At 44.1% G+C, this 16,859-nt stretch overlaps 1 protein-coding gene across 3 annotated transcripts in view; it reads left to right on the top strand.

The window, feature by feature from the left end:
- Positions 1-16,859, top strand: part of LOC119717125 (uncharacterized) — a 118,833-nt gene that overhangs the window by 83,474 nt on the left and 18,500 nt on the right. The gene's annotated exons all lie outside the window — the stretch shown is intronic.

Below are 16,859 nucleotides of genomic sequence, written 5' to 3'. Positions count from 1 at the left end.
GTTTTGAACCACATTTTGAAAGAAAAACATGCTTTTTTTTGGTGAAGCGGGTACTTGTCACAGCCCTGGGCTGCAGCTTCTCCAGGAGAATACTGGGGCAGGCCGCACCAAAGGCTAAGCAGAGGGCATCAGCAGCCCTTCCCTCAGCCAGCAGGGACACGGATTGGACTAGATGATCTTCTGAGGCCCCTCCCGATCCCCCAAATTCTGTCATTCTGTGACATTTTGCCATTCTGTGTCAGTCGGTGGCAGCCGGGCCCTGGCGGCTCCATCAGCTGCCTCAAGCGGCCTCGCTGCAGGAAAAGCCCCGCACGCCTCGATCCCCCGCTCTGCGGCATTACACAACTGCCTGGGAGGGTAATTGGGGTGGGGAGAGGGTAATTAAGGGGGTGCTAATTGGGGGGGGGGCGGTATTTAATTTATTCTCGCCTCACAAAAATAAGATTTAGTAATCTCTCCACAAATATCCCTTTTACATCCCAAGGCAAAATAGTAACACCATTAAAACACGATGATTTTACATTAACTTCAAATAAGCTAAAGACTTTCAACACCTCACCAGCACCAGCTTGGATTCACTAATTTTTCCCTGTTGGTTCCCTGGGATTTCAATAACAGAAGTCCCACTGATTAAAGTTTTCAGGTTTATATTAAATTACAATGCAGCTCTACCCTTATATCCAAAAATATAAAATTAGAATTACTTATATTGCAGTTCAGGATCCTATAAGAACAAAATTCTCAGAATTTAAGAATTGATAGTTTTGTCATAAGCAAAGAAAGCAAAGACAAGAAAAGGCCATTAAGAAAAGGAAAGATATAAAGCTTTGGTAGCTGTGGAATTTCTTCTTATTCAACAGGAAATATGACAAACGTAAGCAGTCAAAAAGAAGGGGCCAAGAATATTTTTATCATACATGTCACAATCAGAGCACCAAGTGAACCTATTGGTAGAAGTGCTATCTAGGGCATAAAGTCAGTAACAAAGAGAAAAGCACCCAAGTGCTTTTTACTGAAACACTCTTATCCTGATGTCAGATTGCTGGGAAGATGCTTGCTCACTTGTTGGGAACTATGTTGAGTTGTACCCAAATATTGTACTGAAACTGACACTCAAGGAGGAAAGCAAGCTTGGAAATTACTTAAGCTTCACCATTTCAAACACTGTTAGACTGATACTGTTTAGGTGGTTGAATCCAGTATCCCCACAAAGTCCTCAGTTGTCTACTGCAACAGATCGGCATTGTCTGCATTTCTACAGCTACCACTACAGTTGGTGCTCAGATTTCTTCTGAAAGTAAATAAGCGTTACTTAAGTTGAAAAGTTAAACCTAAATTTCTCTCTTACCATTTCACTTTGCAGCATCAGGCAAATTCTTTAACTCTCAGTCAAGACAATATTTGAATGATAATATACTTGCAAAAAATATGTATTCCCTACTGTTTAAAGGCAGATTAAATCTACGTCAAGTCCCTGCCATAAAAGGACTGTCTCCCAGGGAATAAATTTGTGCACTTGCCCCATGCACACGCTCATACCAAAGAGATACAGAGCTTGAATATACTTTAAAAAAACAATATCTTAATAGAAATAACTGGAAAAGGAAACCTGTATTTCATCTTCCATTAAATTTTCCATATCTAAAAAGCATTGAAAAAGAATTTATTATATTTATATACATATATATATGTATATATATATATTTTTTTACCTTTGCATTGCTCTGGTCCTGTGAAGGCACACAGCCTCTATTTTCTGGTACATTCATTATGCCAGTAATAAATTCTGGCAGTTGAACCTTTAATAAAAAGAATTGAATAAATTTAAATACAAAGATGACTGAAACACAAAAGTAGTACTAACACCAAGTAAAGCTACGATTTTCTCCAGCTTGCTAATGTTTTGAACACCAAAAGCTACTTTTTCTTTAGTCTTTAGAAATACAACTGTTCTAAGAGAGAAATGACATGTAAGACTCAAATTAACTCAGGACAACCTTTACAGTTACTGCCCTAAAAGCAGCTGCCTTTTTTTTTTTTTAAAAAAAAAATGGCCTCATGTGTAGTGTTTTTTTTTTTAAAAAAAAAAAAAAAGTTAAGAAAAGCAATTGCATCTTCCTGAATTTTAGTCCTCCTTTATGTCTTTTGTAGAACTGTTTGAGTGCAGATTCTCTAAACTTAAGTAGGCAAGTTTGTTACAAGCATACCTGTCAGACTCATACAACAATTTAGGTTAGAAGGGATCTTTTGAGATCACCTAGTCCAGTTACTTGCTTGAAGCAAGACAAGTTAGACCAAGTTGCTCAGTGATGTCTTATCCCTACAAGACATATCCCTTACCCCAAGCCAAGGTTAATATCTCTAAAGGCAAGATTCCACATCTTCTCCGGGCAACCTGTTCCAGTGTTTGACTACTTTTTCATGGACACAGCTTTATTCCCAACTCAGGAGGAAGAGTTACTCCAAGCAATTGAAATATCCTGTCCTTTACTGACTAATTTTTCCTCTAATAATGCATGTTATCTTCCTGCAAGCAGACAGATAACTCCTCTCTGTAATTTTTGTTACAAGCTCGAAATAGGTGCAGCTAATTCCAATGTTTACTATTTTTTCATTATAAGTTTCCTTTGTCTTTTAATCTTCCCATGCTCTAGAGAGCACAGAATCAAATACAATCATGTGGCATGCTTGTATTTTAAACTTCCTTTAATTGCTACTAATATACAACCATCAGACCCAGCAACACGGGTTCAGGAAAGTCCATCTCACTAATTTGATATCCTTTTATGATAAGATCACACTCTTAGTAGAGGAAGGGAAAGCAGTGGATGTAGTTTTCCTGGATTTTCACATGGTTTTTGATTTTGTCCCTCATGGTCCTTCTAGACAGATTGCCTAACTGTGAGGAAAACAGACTCACAGTAGGACATTTGGACTCAATTTTTGCAGGTCCCTTCCAACTGCATCCATCTTATTCTGATCTTTGTTACCAGATCAAAATATACAACCAAATTTTTGTTATTTCCATAGTCAGACTGCAATATGTACTACAACTTCTCTAGCCTGGAGCATGGCCTCATGTGTAGCGTTATAACATCTGAAGCACAAGAAACTGCAACAGATGCTTGACTGAGTAGCTGAAGTGGAACCTCTTGCGGTCTCTGGAAAAATCTAACATGAAGATACATGAAGAATATGGAGATCTTTTTTTGCCATTAAGAGCGAGGTATTTTTCAAAATGAAAACCAAAACTATTTGGACTGCCTATCAACATATATCCAAAACTCCATGACACATTAATCACTAAGCTTTGATCCATCTACATCAAGTCTCTACAATTCAGTTTTCAGTTCTGTTTGTGAGAAAGAACAAGATACTCAGTGGAGCTGTGATCTACCCATCCAGCAAGACAGCAGAAATATGCAATTTTTGAATGGATCTAAGATCTCTTAAAGATTTAATAATTTAAAGTCATCTGTTCCTCCAGAGAAAAGGAAAGTCATTTGTGACTAATTCAAGACTTCCGTATATATTTTAGATGCACTGTAAATCCATAACTGGAATCAGAAATATGGTAAAACAGAGATCAAACAAACAAAATACTTACAGGGGCTATGCTTTCCTCTTCAGATACAAGTGCAAGAGCATAGCACTTCTGACATATATCTATGATATCTAACATATTGCTGCTTGCTAAGAAGGTATCTGTTAGAGGATGCACGGCCGAAAGCACGACAGACACCAGTAGAGTCAGATCATGCTGCTCCCATTTATTGCCCGAATAGCCTCGCTTTTATAGTGAACTTAACAGGGGCGGATAGTGTCTCACACAAGATTATTGGTCAAAAGCACTCGGACAAACAACTACAAGAAAACAACCCCACCTGCAAGAAAACAACCCCCTTGTGATTAGCAGTCACATAGACCTTGTCCTTGAAGCCAGCTACTGGTAACAATATTTTTCTGAATTCCTCAATTGGGCGATGTGGGAACACTGTCATGGGAACTTCTCATAGTTGCCCTGGTAGCTTGGTTTGCTCAGCTACAGCAGGCCATGAGATTTTCTAAGGCCTACTCCTGGTTGCTTAAGGCAAGCTCAGATCGAACAATTGTTCCACGGACTCACGTCCACGCCCTGTATGCCAATTCCCAATTCCCAACAGGTATCATAGGCTTTTTTAACGTCAGCATAATTTTCTGGCTTTTCCATGTTTTCATGTGATAATCCTAGTTTGTCATGTAACAAATATTTCCAAGTTTCCATCACATCATTAAGTAATACCGTGAAATCTCCGTGGTGCTAATAGGACAGAAAAAACAAACAAACAAACAATGTTTTATGTTCAGCATAGCTTTAAAAGTTACTTTAAAACAAGATACATATATATATATCTTACAGAACAAAATTATAAAGTAAATATTTGCATTTGTAACGAACAAAGTAGTACTTATAATTGAAGTTATTCCGGTGCTTTGGTCTTAGAGCTAACTTTTTGAAATAAAGTCCTTTATCCTGATCTTTAAAATGCCAGGCATATATTTTGAACTTTACTCATAAGAAAATAAATTGATTTTCACAGGACTACTGCATAAATACAGTTAATTATTTGCAGAAATAGCGTTCATCACAGCAGACATTTACCTTCCAAAAGCAGTAAATAATATTAACATGCTTCAAGTAGTGATCTGGGAAAACATACACCATCTCCCAACCAAAAATAAACATTTTTCCCCCCTCCCACGTTAATAGTTTACTATAATGTTGATAGCACTGCTACACAGATCTAACAAATGCATTAAAGCAACACACACCTAATTATATCCATATATCCCTTACTAGTATCATAAATAACATCAACCATATGACACTATCTTACACCCACCTTTGGGCCCACACTCCCTTACAGAATGATTAGATTACATTCCCATGCACCCATCTGCCTCCTTCCCTTTAGTCCTTCCCTCCCCCCCCCAAATGAAAGAGAATTATAACTTGACAGTCAATTAGAAGATTTAATAGCAATTAATAGAGTTAAAGTGCAAATAAAGTAGGCAAAAAAATGACATAATGTGGGTAGCACAATAACTACCAGCATGTTTTCAGCAACTGAAGAATCTTTCCCTATTCTAGGCAAAAAATAAAATTTATTTTATTTTTTTTTCTTGGATACATTACATTACTTGGATACAAAAAATAAAATTTATTTTATTTTTTGTATCCAAGTAATGTAATGTATCCAAGTAATGTAAGAGGCTGGTTTCACAGCTGCAGTCCCTTTCCTTTTTCTACTCTCGAGAGAAGAGCACTCCGTTGACCTTTGATAGACAGAAACAGAAAATACATCAAGAGGAAGGACTAAAATCACATTTGATTTATCCATCAGTTACTTTCCCCCTCCCCTCCCCCCAAAGGATTTACATCAAAATAAGGTCATCTGCTATAAATGCATTTATAAATAGGGGTGCGTCCAATAATGATCCCTAAGCACTTCTGAGATGTGCAAACGCTTGACTGTAAAGCAATAGCTTGCAGTTTTATTATGCAGAAGCCAAAAGGGAAAATATAGAAAATGCTTCTTATTAAGTCTTTACACGGAAGAACCAAAGAGACTAAAAATAAAAGACTAAACATGGGATTATGGACCGCATACAATCTTGTAAATAAGTGGAAAACTTAAGGACCAAAGTTGTTAGCAAAGGTGCCATAGTCGGGGTTTACAAGAACAACAGCAGGGCACAAGTGAAAAGCAAAAAGGTAAAAGTCACAGAAGGCAGGAACAAATAAGGATGGAATTCACAGTTCTAAATCAGAAAGAGTAAGTGACACATCCCTCTTATTTGAGTAAAACTGAATGAGGTCTTAACTGGATTGCAGCCTACAACCTTCATTGTCAGCAAGAAGACGGGAGAGTTTAGGAAATGCTGCACTTGGGTACAGTATATAACACTACTTAGAGGATCTCTTATTTAAAGGAGATGAGTATTGTCAGTGGTTAAAGACTGCAATAATGAGGAAGCCATAAAATAAGTTCAATCCCTTTAAGCAAAACTACATTCACAAAGAATTACAGTCAGAACCTGACTGTAAGTTAAAATACATAGCAAAGGCTTCTGCTACTCATCTGCCCCCCCCCCCCCCCCATCACAAGAAGGGCATAGACCTATTACAATGAGTCCAGAGGAAGGCCACAAAGACAATCAAGGGGTTGGAGCACCTCACCCACAAAGACAGGGTGTGGGAGTTGAGACTGTTCAGAAGAGAAGGCTCCAGAGACCTTAAGGGGTCCTACAGCAAAGCTGGGGAGGGACTCTATCAGACAATGTAGGGATAAGACAAGGGGGAATGGCTTTACACCAAAAGAGGGTCGATTTAGATTAGACCTTAAGAAGACATTCTTTGCGGTGAGGGTGGTGAGGCACTGGAACAGGCTGTCCAGAGAAGCTGTGGATGCCCCATCCCTGGAAATGTTCCAGGCTGGGTTGGATGGGGCTTTGGACAACTGGGCTGGTGGGAGGTATCCCTGCCTGCTGCCAGGGGAAGTTGGAAATAAATGGCCTTTAAGGTCTCTTCCAACACAAACCATTCTATGATATGAACTCTTTCCACTTCAGCCCCTCCAAAAATTAAATATATAATATTATAAGCACAACTCAAAGAGATTAGCAGTTGGTCAGAGAAAAAAAAGAGTCTCATTTTAGCTTGGTACTTGTGGAAGAATTTGTTTCAAAACAAAGTAGAACTTCAGTATAGTATTTAGTAAACCAAAGCCATTCCTTGCAAGACAAAGGACATGCAGAGATTAGCAAAGTTGAAAATATTTTTGCAGCACTAATATAAGTAAAATTGCACTCCAGGTATTAACTTTCACGATCAGGTGCTCACTGTGGCAGTGTATGCTATTACTTACACAGTCAATTGTCGCAAGTCCGATGTTAAATGAAAAAATAAGTGCGTGATGGTTTCCAACAAGCATATGCCAACTAACTAATGTCTAAAGGAAGTTCAAAAAGTTCTGGACTTTCATTCCATGATAGACATTGCAAATATTGTGTTGCATGGGCATAGAAAAAACATGTTATAAAGCATCTTCACTTCCTGTGCTTCTTGATAATGTAGCACATTAAATCTCCTTGGACTCCTATTTTAGCATGTTTGAAATCCAGTAGCAACATTTCATGCCTAAATACACCTTTTTAGTATCGCCTAGGTATTGTGAACTTTCTAGGGCTAACTACATAGCAAAGCCATTTCTATTTTGCCATAGAGTTGTTAAAAAAAAAACAAACAAACACAAACATGATGCATATTCCAGCAATACTATGGTCTCTCCTACCTTCCCTAAATTAATGGTCATTAACCACTTTTCAAACATGTGCTTTCAAGGTTGCTGTGTTTAACCACCATCTCTAATTCTTGTTTTTCAGGCATACTCCTAGATTGCAGTATTCCTGTCCGGCACTCTTCCTGATTTGTGAGATTCTGCAATCTTGCAGTCTCCAACCCTCCACTGAGCTTTTAGTGCTTGCATGTGCTCTCTTCTAAGAGGGAGGCTCCCAAACTGTGGCCTATAAAGCACATTATGCAATATAAAGCAACACTTCAAATGGGTTTCCTATTCCAGGAAATGTTGATAGGGCTGCATGCAGATTTAGAAACGCATCCGTGTAAGAGCAAATCTAGAGACATAAGCATCTGATAGCTGTGACATTGAAGTCTGGCAGAAGCAAAGGCAATGAACTTTCAGGCCAAGATCCCAGGCTTAGAAAAGCCAGTATAACTTGCACAGCTAATGGTTTGGGACTGCACAATGTTTTAGAGGGTAGTCCTCAGTACAAGAGGCACACTGACATACTGAAGAGACCCCAGTGATGAGCCACAAAGATGATCAAAGCACCCCTCCTCTGAAGAGGGGCTGAGAGAGCCAGGGCTGTTCAGCCCTGAGAAGAGAAGGCTCAGCAGGGAATGTGTCAATGAGTACAAAGAGCTGAACAGAGGCTGCAAGGAAGGGAGCCAGGCTCCTTGCAGTAGTGCCCCACTGACATGAGAAGATATAACAGGCACAAACACAGGAGGGTCCATCTGATCATCAGGAAAGTCTGTGAGGGTCACTGAGCTCTGGCACAGCTTGCCTATAAAGGCTGTTATAAATGGCTCAGGATTCAAATTAGGATTAAATAAAAAAATAGGATTTATTAAAAGAAGATAATAAAAAAATAGGATTTATTAAAAGAATATAAAGGAATACCTCTATCGGTGGGATAAGAACATCCCAAATGCTACTTACCTCACTCTGCTCTACAGAGAATGAGAAACCCTCAGCAGAAATACACTGAAGTTGCACAAGCAAACAAAACACACTAGTATTTAAAGCTGAAGACTCGCATACATACTTAAAACACTTCTATCCTCAGCTTGATTTAAGTTATGAAAGCTTTATTTAAGTCATGAAAGTGATCAGTTAGTTAACTTTTAACCTATTCTCCTTGTCTTATCATTACACTCCTTGATGAACAGTCCCTCCTTCTCTTTCTTGCAGGCCCCCTCCAGGGGAGTGAAGTTGCTTTATTTTACCCCATTTTACTTTGACATGAGCAAAAAGCAGGAGCCATCGCAAACAAAACTGTTGGATAGGTCCAAATCAGCCTAGGGCAGGCATAACAATCTCTCGAGAAGGGGTTGCTACCCCCTCACTCTCCTCAGCGGGAGATGCTTCTGAGGAACAATACAAGTCACTGGGAGCCAGCACCCACCCTAAGAACCCCAAAAAGCCCGCAGGACAAGCCCTGGACCCTATACCCGGCATTACGAGCCGGCATCGCCGCCAGCACCCGGGACCCACCCCGAGCTCCGAGGGTCCCCCCGCTTCCCCACCGCCCGGCTCCCTGGGCACGCCGCGAGGCCCCAGCGGGCTGAGGCTGCCCCCGCTCACCCAGCTCCGGCCGTCGGGAGGCCGCGGCTGCCGGCAGGGCTCCGGTCCTTTCCGCCGCTTTGAATTGAAATCCTCCGCTGCCGCCCAATTAGGGAGCGCAGGGCCGCTGCCCCGGACGGACAGGGGGTGGCCCGGGGCTGGGAGGCGCTGCCGGGAAGCGCGGCCGTGCGGGGCCGGAGAGGTGCGTGGGGAGTGTAATACACAATAAATGTTTGTTCATTGTCTTTTGTAAAAACAAGGAGTTCTGTTTGAGGAATGGGAGTTGTGAAAACTCCCTGCTGAAGTAATGAGCTGTATAATGCTTAGCTAGACACTATGAAAATTCCTTTGCTTAATGTAACAAAAAAGAGAACCCTCTCCCCTTCTCTCCTTCTGCATCTCAGTAGCCTCTTTTGTTCAAAAGACACTGCTGCAAAGTTCATGTAACCATCTCCTGGTAAATTGTTAACCTAGTGTATCAACATCCTGCCTTCCTGTCTCACGCTGGGCCAACATGACCAAATAAAGAAAGAAGTTGAACCACAACGCCGAGGAAGACTATGGCCTTCATCTTCACGACCACCAGAGGGACAGAGACGACCCCCTAGCAACAGTGCGCGCAGTCGCAGAACACACCCGGACGTGCTGCGTAATCCTGAAATCACCAAGATATAAAAAGGGACCCTGGCGGGGGTGAGGTGCGCGCCGTTGGCGGAGCCGAGACTCCCCGGCCGCCCAGCGCTGTTTTGCTTGCTGTTGCTTACTCAATAAATTCCTTTCTATTATTAATGCAATGCTCTCTGAAAATTAATTAAGGGGGCAACTTATAACAAATTTGGTGCCGTGACTCGGATGAAGGCAATCTGATTGAAAGACCTTCGGAGGGGGCGCCCCGCTGATTTCAGCGGCCTTCGCTAGGACTACTTTCATTCAAATCCTTCACCGACGAACCCTAAATTCGGCAGCAAGCAAATAAAGCCGGCAACACCTAGTAATCTTTGTGCACGAAGACCGAACGAAGACTCAGGAGTGAGTAAGTATAGGCCGGTGATCCGTTCGGTTGGGGTTGGGTATCCTGGAGCGTAGCGTTGTGAGACGTCCAATTGCGGACGAAGCGAGTGCGGACCCCTCGGTAGTGCGGTTCCCACATCCCGCGAGGGACTGGGCCACGAAAAGGGGGAAGCGATTTGTGTGTGTGTGTGTGAAGGCGCTCCAGAAGATGGGACAGAAGAAGAGTAAGCCTTCTGGTCCCATGGGCAGGGTAACGTCTGATGTTAGGTTACCCTGGGATTAATGATTAAAAATTGGCAGGATTCCCCTTTTAGGCGGGGAAGCAATAAAGTAAAAATGATACATTATTGTGTTGAAGTTTGGGGTGGTAAACAGATTCGAGGAGACCACCTTTACTGGCCTGTATTTGGGTCCTTTGAAGATTGGGTTTGCCAGGCCCTAAATATTTATGTAAACTCAAAGGAACCTTTTAGTTTGGAAGAAAGTGAATATGGACATTTGTGGATCAGCTTGGAAACTCGAGCCGATTTATATCCTCTAAAAGAAAAAGGAGGGGATGGGAGGCAGAAGAAAAACCGAGAATTAGAGATCCCAGCCCCACTGTCTCCCTATATTTCACCACCACCACCTGCAGCCCCTCCGACTCCCGGGCTTCCTAATCCGCAACCCCAGGGAGACTCTGATAGCGACTCTGACTCTAGCGTTCAGGGACCAGTGACTAGGAATATGTGGCTGTCCCCATTAACTCTGGGGACGTCCGAGATTTTAAGAAAGAGACAGGAGGAGGGTAAGCGAGCTTTAATGGCAACTGGCACAATGTTTCCAGCTGCTGAGGAATAATTCTAACTGGAATAATAATTGTACATTGTATATTGTATATATAAAAGCCGGGGCATTTTTGTTAAAGTGTTCTTTTATACCTATGTTAATATGTAAATATGAAAATATAAGAACTGCCATTGAGGTGTATGTCTAAGGGAACAAAATTTGCCCAGGCATATTATCGGCTCATCAGGTTTAAATGTTCCCAGTGTAATTGTCTACAGGCAGTTAATTTACAGTGGTCTGATTTTACTTGTGTATCTATATATTGTGGATTTTGGAGGGATTGGGATTGACTAGTAAAGAGCTTCTAGGAAAATGGTGGAATATTAACCACTGCAGATTACAATAGGAAAAGTTCAAAGCAAAGAAATCCCGAGGAAAAGCCCCCTAGGATGTATACTAACACATTGGAGGGATATAGTGGGGTGAAAGGGTACAGAAAGTAAAAGAACTCTTATCAAATATTGTAATCAGTGGTGGCCACTTTATAAACTAGAGGATGGAGCGGAGTGGCCCCTAAATGGAAGTATTAATTATAACACCATATTACAGTCAATGTTGTTTTTGTGGAAAGAAGGAAAACAGGATGAAATGTTGTATATTGATGTTGTTTCAGCATCTTGGAGGGAAAAGGTACGGAATTAAGTTGGCCCCTGACTGAGCCTTTGATGTCGACATTAGAAAAGTAAAGGCTAGAGAAAGATAAAGGAAGTGTTAAAAGGTTTCACACAGAATCTCTAGGTTGGAAGAGACCTCAAGATCATCGAGTCCAACCTCTGACCTAACACTAACAGTCCCCACTAAACCATATCCCTAAGTTCTACATCTAAACGTCTTTTGAAGACTTCCAGGGATGGTGACTCAACCACCTCCCTGGGCAGCCTGTTCCAATGTCTAACAACCCTTTCAGTAAAGAAATTCTTCCTAACATCTAACCTAAAACTCCCCTGGCGCAACTTTAGCCCATTCCCCCTCGTCCTGTCACCAGGCACATGGGAGAACAGGCCAACCCCCATCTCGCTAGAGCCTCCTTTAATATACTTATACAGAGTGATAAGGTCACCCCTGAGCCTCCTTTTCTCTAGGCTGAACAAGCCCAGCTCCTTCAGCCGCTCCTCATAGGACTTGCTCTCCAGGCCCCTCACCAGCTTCGTCGCCCTTCTCTGGACCCGCTCAAGCACCTCGATGTCCTTCTTGTAGCGAGGGGCCCAGAACTGAACACAGTACTCGAGGTGCGGCCTCACCAGAGCCGAGTACAGGGGGACGATCACCTCCCTAGCCCTGCTGGTCACAGTGTTTCTGATACAAGCCAGGATGCCGTTGGCCTTCTTGGCCACCTGAGCACACTGCTGGCTCATATTCAGCCGACTGTCCACCATCACTCCCAGGTCCTTCTCTGCCTGGCAGCTCTCCAGCCATTCCTCTCCCAGCCTGTAGCTCTTCTTGGGGTTATTGCGCCCCAGGTGCAGGACCCGGCACTTGGCCTTGTTAAACTTCATACAGTTGACCTCAGCCCATCGGTGCAGCCTATCCAGATCCTCCTGCAGAGCCTTCCTACCCTCAAGCAGATCGACACACGCACCTAGCTTGGTGTCATCTGCAAACTTACTGAGGGTGCACTCAATGCCCTCATCCAGATCATTGATGAAGATGTTAAAGAGGACCGGCCCCAGCACCGAGCCCTGGGGGACGCCACTAGTGACTGGCCTCCAACTGGACTTGGCTCCATTTACCACAACTCTTTGGGCCCGGCTATCCAGCCAGTTTCTAACCCAACGAAGCGTGCGCCAGTCCAAGCCAAGAGCAGCCAGTTTCTTGAGGAGAATGCTGTGGGAAACGGTGTCAAAAGCCTTGCTGAAGTCAAGGTAGACCACATCCACAGCCTTTCCCTCGTCCACCCAGCGCGTCACTTTGTCGTAGAAGGAGATCAGGTTCGTCAAGCAGGATCTGCCTTCCATAAACCCATGCTGACTGGGCCTGATCGCCTGCTTGCCCTTCAATTGCCGCGTGATGACTCCCAAGAGGATCTGCTCCATGAGCTTCCCTGGTACTGAGGTCAAACTGACCGGCCTGTAGTTCCCCGGGTCTGCCCTCCGGCCCTTCTTGTAGATGGGCGTCACATTTGCTAGCCGCCAGTCAGCTGGGACCTCCCCCGATAGCCAGGACTGCTGATAAATGATGGATAGGGGCTTGGCCAGCTCCTCTGCCAGTTCTCTCAGTACTCTTGGGTGGATCCCATCCGGCCCCATCGACTTGTGCACATCCAAGTGCCGTAGCAGGTCACCAACCAGTTCTTCGTGGATGGTGAGGGCCACATCCTGCTCCCCGTCCCCTTCCACCAGTTCTGGGTACTGGGTATCCAGAGAGCAACCGGTTTTACCACTAAAGACTGAGGCAAAGAAGGCATTGAGCACCTCCGCCTTTTCCTCATCTCTTGTAACTAAGTTTCCCCCCGCATCCAGTAAAGGATGGAGATTCTCCTTAGTCCTCCTTTTTGTGTTGATGTATTTATAAAAGCGTTTTTTGTTATCTTTAACGGCAGTAGCCAGCTTGAGCTTCAGATGAGCTTTGGCCTTCCTAATTTTGTCCCTGCACAGCCTCGCTACATCCTTATAGTCCTCCCTAGTGGCCTGCCCAATTTTCCAAAGATTATAAACCCTCTTTTTCCTCCTAAGCTCAAGCCACAATTCTCTGTTGAGCCAGGCTGGTCGTCTTCCCCGGTGGCTCATCTTTGGGCACATGGGGATAGACCGCTCCTGTGCCATTAGGATTTGCCTCTTGAATAGCACCCAGCCTTCCTGAACCCCTCTGCCCTTCAGAACCGCCTCCCATGGGACTCCACCAACCAGTGTCCTGAGCAGCCTAAAGTCAGCCCTCCGAAAGTCCAATACAGTGGTTTTACTGGTTCCCTTCCTGGCCCCGCCAAGAATAGAGAACTCCACCATTTCGTGGTCACTCTGCCCAAGACTGTTCCCGACAATCACATCCTCCACCAGTCCTTCTCTGTTTGTGAAGAGAAGGTCTAGCAGGGCACCACCCCTGGTAGGTTCACTAATCAGCTGCGTCAGGAAGCTATCTTCCACTTTCTCCAGAAACCTCCTAGACTGCTTCCTCTGGGCTGTGTTGAGCTTCCAGGATATGTCTGGGAAGTTGAAGTCCCCCACGAGTACAAGCGCTGACGATTTCGCAACTTCTGTCAGCTGCCTGTAGAACTCCTCATCCGTCTCCTCATCCTGGTTCGGCGGTCTATAGCAGACCCCGACCAGGACACTAGCCTTGTTGTCCCTGCCGATCCTAACCCAAAGGGACTCGATCTTGTCATTCCTAGCCTCGAGTTCTACAACATCGAAAGACTCTCTAATATAGAGAGCCACACCGCCACCCCTTCCATGCTGCCTGTCCCTTCTGAAGAGCCTATAGCCAGGCATCGCAGCACTCCAGTCATGAGACTGGTCCCACCACGTTTCCGTGATGGCAACCAAGTCGTAGCCTGCCCGCTGCACGATGGCTTCCAGCTCCTCCTGTTTGTTACCCATGCTGCGTGCATTGGTGTAGATGCACTTCAGCTGGGCCTTTACCTTATCCTCCGGCCTTGCCACTGCTCCCCCTGGTACAGCCCCAACAGTCCTCGCTCCAGCCCCATCCCCCTTCTTACCTTTGTTTGTTGAAAGTGTTAAAGGTATTCGAAGTTGAATGAGCAGGGAAAGGTGATGTAGGCATTATCTAAGTAACAGTCTAGAAGTTTTGGTATATTTTCATATTTGCTGTGGTGTTTGTTCAGTTTCCCAAGCATCAGGGAGGGGGGAACAGCCTGCTCCACCAGGGGCCTCTCCAGCGGCCGCAGGGGGGCTTCGGCTCCTGCGCCTGGAGCGCCTCCTCCCCCTCCTTCTGCACTGACTTTGGTGTCTGCGGGGGGGTTTCTCGCTCTCCCAACTGCTGTTACTTGTAAAGTATCAGGGACTAAATTAACTAATGAAACCCTAGATGTGATGGGGGTAGAAGGGACTGGGATAACAGTGCCACTTTGGGGGGATACCAAGCTGAGACTAGGGGATAAAATGATCACTGGGTAATTATTGTATGTATCCAAGGCAGAGACTAACTTGTTGGGAAGGGATTTGATGATTAAATTGGGCATTCAACTAGTAAATTGTTAGACTGGAATAACAGTGTTATTAATGGAGTGCTCTCTGGCCCTGAGAGCAAACATACATGGATATTCACCTCTGACTGGAAAGACCCTGAAATGGGGGTGGAAGCGACGGTATAGGTAGACAATTTTACCTCAGGGGTTTACAGGGCCACCTATCTATTTGGGTAAATTCTAAAGATTTTGGAGCAATTACAACCTCCCAAGGAGGTATTAATGTTACAAATATGTGGATCATTTTAAGGAAAATCGATACTCCCTGATGGGAGAGAAATACTGAATAAAGTGATAATGAGGCAAATATTAAGTGTTTTCCATCAGAAGAGTCATTGGGAGGTGCAAGCAATGTGTGATGTTGTTCTAAGAAAGCATGTCTGTGTAGGAATATATACTTTAGGGAAGCACACATGCAGAGGATGTACTACTATATGTCGAAGGGTAAATAAAAAGGTCTTCTGTAACCTATCTAGAGGGGGACGGGAGCCAGGGCTTTGACCTTTCCAAAGTATACAGGTAGACTTTACTGAGTTACTTGTTTGTCCTAATTGACCACGTGACTGAATGGGTGTAAAGCTTTACTGCAAGGATTAAAGCAGGCCTTAGCGATTGAGTGGGATTTTCACAGCCCCTGGCACCCCTCCTCTTCTGGAAAGGTAGAGCGAATGAATGGTGAAATTAAGAAACAACTAACAAAACTTGTGCCAAAACTAAGGCTTCTTGGGTAAAATGCTTACCTCTTGCACTGTTAAACATATGGACACAGCCCAGAACTGATGTAGGAACTTCTCCTTTTGAAAAGCTATATGGTATGCCCTATGACTTGGAATTGCCACTTGATCACCCTCAATTCTAATTAAGACTTGGAAAGAGACTTCTTTAACACCACGATGGGGAAGGCCCCTATGTTGTTTTGCTTACCACAGAAACGGCTATTCGAACTGCAGAGAAAGGATGGACGCATGCCAGCCGTGTGAAAGGACCAATCCGGGAAGGTAAATGGGAGGCAGCTCCAGGCCCTGACGACTTGAAGCTGACACTAAGACGGACTCGATAAGTATTGTATATTATCTGTGTATCGTGGGAAGGGGAGGAGGCCCTGTTCCAAAGGCTCCCTAGTAGGTTCCCCTGAAGAACACTGCTGCTGCCAAGAAGAACCAATACCTTGTAGTTCGCTGCAACCGAACTGACAAGCGAGGCAGAGAAGTGAAAACGGTGGGGGACTGAGGGGCCGACGATTTAGATGGGCTCCGACCACCTCCTACAATACATGGGAGTCAGTATCATTGTTTTGGTCAGCTATGGGTCTGCGCATCCCCATCAGCCTTTTAAATGGAGCTTGATCAGATGGGAGGATCAATTCGTCATCCAGCAAACAACGACAGTGGGTGCTCCCAGTTTCTGCATCACATTAAGTGACCTGGTGTCAGTGCAGCCATGCTTAAACCGATCAGGATTTTATTTCTGCCCAAGTTCTAACCCAGAAAAGGGGTACTGTAAATGCCCGAACGTGTATTATCGTGCATACCGGGGGTGTGAAACCATTGCTACGGACTGGACACTCAGGGCTGGTCGGGATACATTTTTACAAGTGGGATATGGGCCGCAAGGTTGTAACCGACAAGCAGATCCCCGTTCCGGGTGGCGAGGGCATGGTATAGGGTATCCAGGAACCTTCCACGGAAATAAAGAAATTTGCAAGGTTCTATATATAAATATAACAAACTTGGACGATACTAGCTGGGTACTAGGAAAAATGTGAGGTGTCAGATTTTACAAACACCGAACAGATAGGGGAGGCCTCATACTAATAAAAAGGAGGATGCCGATAGGCCCCAGGCAGTAGGACCAAATGAGGTATTGTCAGAAAGTGTCCAGGGAATCCAGCCTGCAGAAAATACTACAGTGCCAACCCTCGGCAGCCCTACGAGCTCAGGTAAAGCTGAGAATGATAACATAGCTGAGAA

The sequence above is a fragment of the Anas platyrhynchos genome, chromosome 38 (assembly GCF_047663525.1).
Source record: "Anas platyrhynchos isolate ZD024472 breed Pekin duck chromosome 38, IASCAAS_PekinDuck_T2T, whole genome shotgun sequence".
Taxonomy (NCBI): Eukaryota; Metazoa; Chordata; class Aves; order Anseriformes; family Anatidae; genus Anas; species Anas platyrhynchos.
This window is presented reverse-complemented; position numbering and strand designations above follow the sequence as displayed.